We start from the raw sequence: 7,137 nt of genomic DNA, 5'->3' as shown, positions 1-7,137 counted from the left end.
ATACTTACAAATTCCTCTATGTGACTGCTTTTTTACTGCCATAATATTCCAGGCCACATAAAAAATGAAAATATCCCAAATGTGAAATACAGGAAAGAATCATAAACACACCTTTCAATCACAGAAGCAGTACTTAAAATAACATCTTTCTGTTTTTCATCTTCTGAGAGCAAACAGGGGGCCTGTTCCCTCAGGGCACTAATAAGCCTTTATTACCCTGATAGACATCAGTCACCCACACCTGTGTCCAAGGCCCAGGAGCTCCTTTGTAGCCTAAGCTTGGTACACCAGTCCCAGAGCACACAGCAATGATAAGCCCCCCAGCTGGTCTGGGCTGATATTTCAAAGTCTCAATCCAGGATGTCTAAACTGAGAAGTCCCCTTTTTGTCCTGATCACTGGAGCTTCATCAAGCTAGAAGGGGTCAGCATTTGTATAGGAGACCTCAAAATAAAGCAACACGTTGTAAAATGCAAGCAGATTTCCGAACTACTTCTCTCACACTTCTGCTTTTGTTTTATGCCCCACTGCCAATTCACAGCCATGGGATACATCTCCTCTCAGGCCACAGGTGCACAGTCTTCTTTCCAGATCTGGCAGCTCACACCAGTGCCTTCCTTTCTATCCCATGGTGAGACTGATTGTCTTTATCCTTCATACAGGGATGTAGAGCACATGACCGACCATATAGTGCCCTGTTTGCTTTGCCACCACATTCTGTCTCTTCTTCCCAGTATTATATTGTGCAGGTAGACCTTACTGGAATGCAACAGTCCTCTTAAAATCTGCTTGTGAAGTTTCCATTCAGTCTTTGCCATATCTGCCATGGGGCAACTTTTCAGCTGTTTGCTGCATGGATCAGGTTGGACAGGGGAGGAAGGTACTAACACTTTGAACTGCTACTGCAGCACGTTTAGCTGGCTATTAGCCACCTGTAGAGGTGCAGCTGAAATTCAAGCCTTCTTATAGGTTATACCCAGTACTTTCATCCTTCCTGACTGAAAGGAATTTTGTTTTTCCCAGTAAAAACAGATCTATAAGAAAATTAGCAAAATTGAAGAGACCATTGTGAGCTTTCCTGAAGTGATCCAAAAGCCTGTGCTTAACAGTGGTGTTTTGTAGGACTTTTCCCCTGACATTCTGCCCACTGCACCTTCCCCAGTACTACAGCTACTAAAAAAAAGACAGGGCATATTCTCATCAAAACTCTAAGGTCTGTTTCCAGTTAAGGGTGCAGTAAAATAACATGTCATTTATAAAATCAGATGGAAAAACCCGAAGAACAATTTAAAGACAGGCTGGTTTCTTCTCAGAAAAATAAACGTCAGCCTAGCCCCACTTTTTCTTCTATGCTCAGGACAGACTGAGAAGAAAAGAGGTCAAACGGTCCTTTCTGTCTCATGAGCTGGATATTTCCCACACCCTTGCACTAGAAAAGTTTGTTGTAGCCTGCAGCACCTTGAACAAGTACATTGAAGGAGTGAGTGAGATCTGATTATTGTTTTCAGGTTGTTTTTAAATATTAACATAGTTGCCAAAAGACTAATACCTCCCTACAATCCATTACCTACCTGGCCCAGGTCATCCAAACAGCATACCAGGTTACTTGGTCTCATCTCTCTGTTTACCACATCTCAACTTTGGGAGTGGAGTTGCTTTTTTTGTATCCCTTCCTTTAGCAGCTGAGAAATGAGGCCCCACCTTGACAGATTCACATGAGTAACTGCTTTTAGCCAAAAGCATGATTTACAAAAGTTGATGTTTCCTCACCAAAAACTAAACCAACATGGCTTTGACTTGAAACACAGTTGTTTCAACAAAACATTTGCTTCCTGTAAACAACAAAAGAGAAGAAAGGGTAGGATATTTAATTCCCTGATTAAATCCAAGAAGCAGTGGATGCAGACTGATTTCTACCCAGGACCTGAGGAAATCCACATCTCTTATGGGAGCACTGTGACTGCCAAGATACAGGATAGCCAAATCTTGCAGTGTCTTGATATTCTTGTACAATTTCATACAAGTTATAGTCAGAACAGACTATACAACAGAAATCAAATATATTCTTGCCTCTGTATTTGCTAACCACTGTGCTAGAGAGTATTTGTAATTTCCTTTTCTCTGGCTCAAAAAATAGGTATTTTATATGGTAGGGACACAGGTCCAATGGGAGGTCCCATGGATGTGCTGCCCTTTCTTCCTAACATACTCAAAAGTGGTGGTAATTCAGTGGGAACAGATTATCCAGCTCCACCCAAGCATACACTGAAACTGTCTGAGGGATTCCCAGTTTCTGGGCAAATGCATTAACCCCTGGGTTTAGTAAAAGGGAAAAATTACTGTGAATAAAAATCCACTCCCAGAAAAAAATGAAATCCCAGGAGTAAGTAGTTAGAAAGTTTGACCTGAATTCATAAATAGTTTTAGGATGACCTAAATACCGTTTTCCCAACAAACTTACTGTTCACCAGAACTTTTTCTTCTGATTTTAGAGTCCAGTTGGTTCATTTGAGCTCCCTTGCTATAGACATTAAACAACAAACAATATAAGGTTTTCTTTGTATACATCTTAAGTAGAAAGAAACTCATTATGGGATTCCCTAGTCCACACTTAGAAAGCTGCAGTTTGGTTTTCTAGAGTGGCCATCATAACAAAATTATCACTATGAGGAACACAGCAGACAAAGTGGCCACAATCATCCCCAAGAATGACATTCTCCCAAGTTAAAGGTCACAAATTGCCTGACAGAATTGCCCTTTTCATAAGTCACTGTAAATATTAAAGTTCCTGAGAAAAGCGGATGACACGGTATCATCCTCAGCTACAAAGCAAAATGAAAGGGCACCTAATTAGAAGTTTCACAAATATCAACAAGGCAAAGCTAGAGCAGATCTCAGCCTGTGGGAAGGAATTTCCTTCTGATTACCCCATAAATGAGACCCCAACTGTGGTCACCACTGCTACCACAGACTGACCACATCTTTCCTCCACCTCCACAGGCAAAGTCACCAGACAGTTCAGCCTCAGACACAGGGACAAGTGTTCACTTGAACCTCTTCACGCTCATTTTGAACCCTCACAAAGGAGCTCTGTAAAGGATGAGGAGACGTCAGAGAGGTTGGTATTAAAGATGCAGCAAAGGTAAAGCACCCATTGGATGAGCTTGGCACATCTCTCATCAGGCTGATCAGCACTGGGAGGCAGATGCTGTCAGCTAATGGAGCCTGACAGGCTGAGCAACTGGAGACATTATTCAGACTGGGGATGTGTAATTAAATCATAAAGTGTACCCTGATGTGGCTGCTGGGGAATAATCATGGGCCTCAGGGGGATGAAAAGGCATAAAGTTGTGAGCAGCAGCACCTAAAAGGTGCAATTATGGAGGAAATCATAGGATTTGTTATTCTTCTGGTTAGCCTGGCACTGGTGGACCTGGTCAATGCCCTTCACCCTGGCCCCACGGGGAGACTTCTGCCACTGCCCCTCACCATCACCTTGAGCCCACCCCCATCCCCAGGCTCCATCATGGCAAATGGCCTCGGGTGGAGGTGTGGGGCTGCTGTGGGACTCAAAAAGCACTGGCTTGGGCTGCACCCCACAGAAACCTCTCAGAGATCCCCCATGGGGACCGCGAGCTCTCTGCAATGCTTGCAGCCTCTCACTGAGCTGCACGCTGCTTGCTGCCCTTGCTCGAAGGCAGGATTTCTCATTTCATGGCTTTTATCACCAGTTTCTTCTGAGAGTCTATCTGTATAATTAAGAGAGTTTTTCAATAACTTCCAGTCACTCCACACACATAAACAAAACAGCCAGAGGGCTGCACGGAAGTGCTGTGCAAAGGCAACTGTGTGGCCACTGCACATGTCTGCCCCATCTCTGCAATGGTTTCCTTCACCCCTGGCAGATTCAATCCCCACAGCAGGTGGAAGGGGGTGTTGGGGCACCCCAGGCCCCCAGCTCACTGTGCGTGGGGCAGGGCTCTGTGTCAGAGCAGCCTGTTCCCTGTCCTGCTGAGCCAGAGCACAGTGGGGAGAAAAGTGGGGGGAAAAAAACGAAAAAAAGGATCTATGAAAGGCAGGTTAAAAGCAGGCTGCAGCTTAACCCACCCTCTGGGACATCTGTGACTGAAGGCGAGGAATCTGGTGTGAACTGGACACAAAACAACAGGTTCAGTGTGAGGAAACCCCACTGGCATGCCTGAAAGTCTGCAGGGTCCAAGGCCACTGGAGCTTTTTTGGTGTCATTCATAGCGAAACACCTCTGGTGAGAGGAGCCGAGAGCAAACCCTTTACTGGGTTGACAAGAAATATGCAAATCTAAAGAAAGAGGATTAATTTTATCACTTCACTACTTTACTTTTACATCTACTATTACATACAGAAAGAGACCCATGGTGCTGAGGAGGACAGGGGGGCCCATGGAAACTGGAGTACCGGGAGAAGATGCTGGATCAAAGGTAACAGAGCAAACAGTTATGTGTGCGATGATGAGCTGTCCTCACCACATCTTCAGAGCTTCTCATTTTAAACTATTCCAAAGCAAGACGTGGTGCTACAATTCTAGCATTTATTGTTCAGCTCTGTCTGAGCTTTAAAATGCAGGTCCCATGGCAGCATGGAGAGATGGGGAACTTCAGCCAATTTTCAATAACTAGGGGAACAGTGACAGTAACTGCGCGTATTAGCTGCATTGCTAACCCCACAACACTTGGGGTATATATGAAGTCATTGTTTCCACACGCAAAATATATCACCAATAATGAATCTCATGAAAAAGATTAGGAGAGCAGGGTAAAAAAGGCTGAGGTGGGTAGCTGGCATTAGAGCAGGGTGCTGTTTTCACTATGTCACAGCTCAGCTGATTGCTTGAAGCCCGGTCTTTCCCTAGGGCTTTGTAGCACAGTCACTTTTCTGGACTCGTGCTTAAATGGAACAGTTTGGCCTTCAGATGCAACAATAGCTTACGTGCAGGACTCCCTAAAAGCTCAGATCCCTGGAGAGGAACATGAGGATGTCTACAGGAATGAGCTGGCTGTGGCCCGAAACAACGGAGCAGATTTGTGTAATCCCTTATAGACCAAAGAGAGGAGTTAATAACTTTCCAGGCAGTGCTTCAAATTGGATCACTAGGGATATCTGTGAGGATTCCAAAAGAAATGTTCCTGATGGTCATTAATGTGTTCCCATTGACGTACAAGATGCACACACACATGTGCAGAAGCAAAGCAGAAACTGGCCTGGAAAAAAACCCAACTTGTGTGCAAAGGTGCACTTACAGTAAATCTCATCGCAAGGGACTCATTCATTTCCAAGACAAATAATGACTCCCATTGCCCTTCCACGTGTGCTCCCGACAAAGGGGTGTGGGAGCTGGATGCAGGGCATGTGTATAGCCCAGCTTCCACCCTTGAAAACTCCAAGGGGCCACGCTCTGTTTCCATAACACTTTTTACATGCTTACTTTTATGGGTCTCTTGATGACAATCTAAATCCTGCCTGTTCTTCAATAAACCATTAATCTTCCAGATCGAGTTCAGGGAAGTTGCTGTGTAGCAATAAAGTGCATGTTTCCAGAGCCCAGAGGGAACAAAAAGGGAAAAAAAAGTGAAAGAGAGCAACGTTGTTTCTGAAAAACAACTTCCTGGCTTGGAGGGGTTTGGGGGCATGCAGGGTTATCTCCCCACATCCTACCTGGAGCCTATCCCTCCCCTCACCAAACCTTGATGCCACTTTGACTGTAACATTTGTGAGAAGGTCCACCCTCCAACAGCAGTGTCAGTGTAAGAAAGGGGCTGGTGAGCCCCTGTGCCTTCCACCCTGATGGCCCAGGAGCCTTTTGTGAGTGGGGCCATCTGGAACTGTGCTTTGATGAGCAGATACCAGCTGGGAAGAGTCAGTGATCATCACCTAGCTCCTGCTAGGCCTGGCTTGGAGGTCAGTGGGGAGAGTGCTCCATCATTTCCTCTTCAGGATCTAGCTTGCATCACCTCATTTACAGGCTTGCTGCTGCTTTTGTAGACTGAAGCGTAAAATGTTTCCTCTTTGTCTTCAAACTACCTCCTTTGGTGTGCTGAGGGAACCAGTCTCACAGAGCTGGTGGTGCAAAAGCCATCAAGTCCCCACACCAACCCTGTCCTGGGTTTGCATTTGAACTGGTGACCCACAGCCTGAGTTACAAGTTCTGTGCCCCACTTTATAACAGGAAAAATTAGCAGAATCCCTTGTGCTTCTAGGCCCCTATAAAACTGATGGTAACCATATGTCAGTGTGTGTAGCTGTTAGGAAAGCACGTACTACCCTACTCAAAAGAGATGGTAGCAGTCAGTATGAGAAAATGCCAAAAAAATCATGTTCAACCTGACTTCAGTGCCTTAAGCTATGTCTTTTATGCAGTAAAGAAAAAGAGGACAAGGATAGGCCTGAAAAATAATTTCCCTGAGCTATAGTCCTGTAGAAAAATTAGTGTAAAGGGGGAAAAATAGGCACATCAGGAACACACATTCGGATAGAAGTCCAATTATTGGATTCTCCCCGTTCAAACTGACACAGCTCTCAACAGAAAAATGAGGGAAAATTCACTGTCTGTCTAGACATCATAAATAAATACAAGGACTCAAAGTGTCTAGTACTATTACTATAAACTCCTGTGTCTCTGATCCTTCCCTGGCACACATGTATCTCAAAAATATTCCTATACAGGACACTTTTAATCCCAAAGCTCTGCCTATTCCACATGAATGTTATGTTCTCTTCTTTCCACATGAATTTAATGTTCTTGTTGTTCCTGATGATAGTACTTCACAAAACAAACTAAAGGTCATGGAAGAGAACATGACAAAAGGAATCATGGGACATATTGAATGTTCTTCATGAGCTTTTTTACAAAAGTAATGCATAACTCAGTATGTAAATATCCACACAAACACTAAGTACAGTATCTACAGATCACCTGAAGCAATAAAAGCCTTGTGCAACCAGCTGTAAGGCAGCATTTTTCTAGCCATTGCAGCACATGAAAGTTAGCCCTGTTAGCAGCCATTTGCACCTCTCTGCAGAAGTGAAGTGCACGATTCTTTTAATCTGGTCCTGCATTGCTGATGAATGTAGGAGAAAAAAATCTTTACAGTGAGCATCCATC

The sequence above is a fragment of the Lepidothrix coronata genome, unplaced genomic scaffold (genome assembly GCF_001604755.1).
Source record: "Lepidothrix coronata isolate B3197 unplaced genomic scaffold, Lepidothrix_coronata-1.0 Scaffold97, whole genome shotgun sequence".
Lineage (NCBI taxonomy): Eukaryota > Metazoa > Chordata > Aves > Passeriformes > Pipridae > Lepidothrix > Lepidothrix coronata.
The sequence above is the reverse complement of the archived record's forward strand: the minus strand, read 5'-3'. Positions refer to the sequence as shown.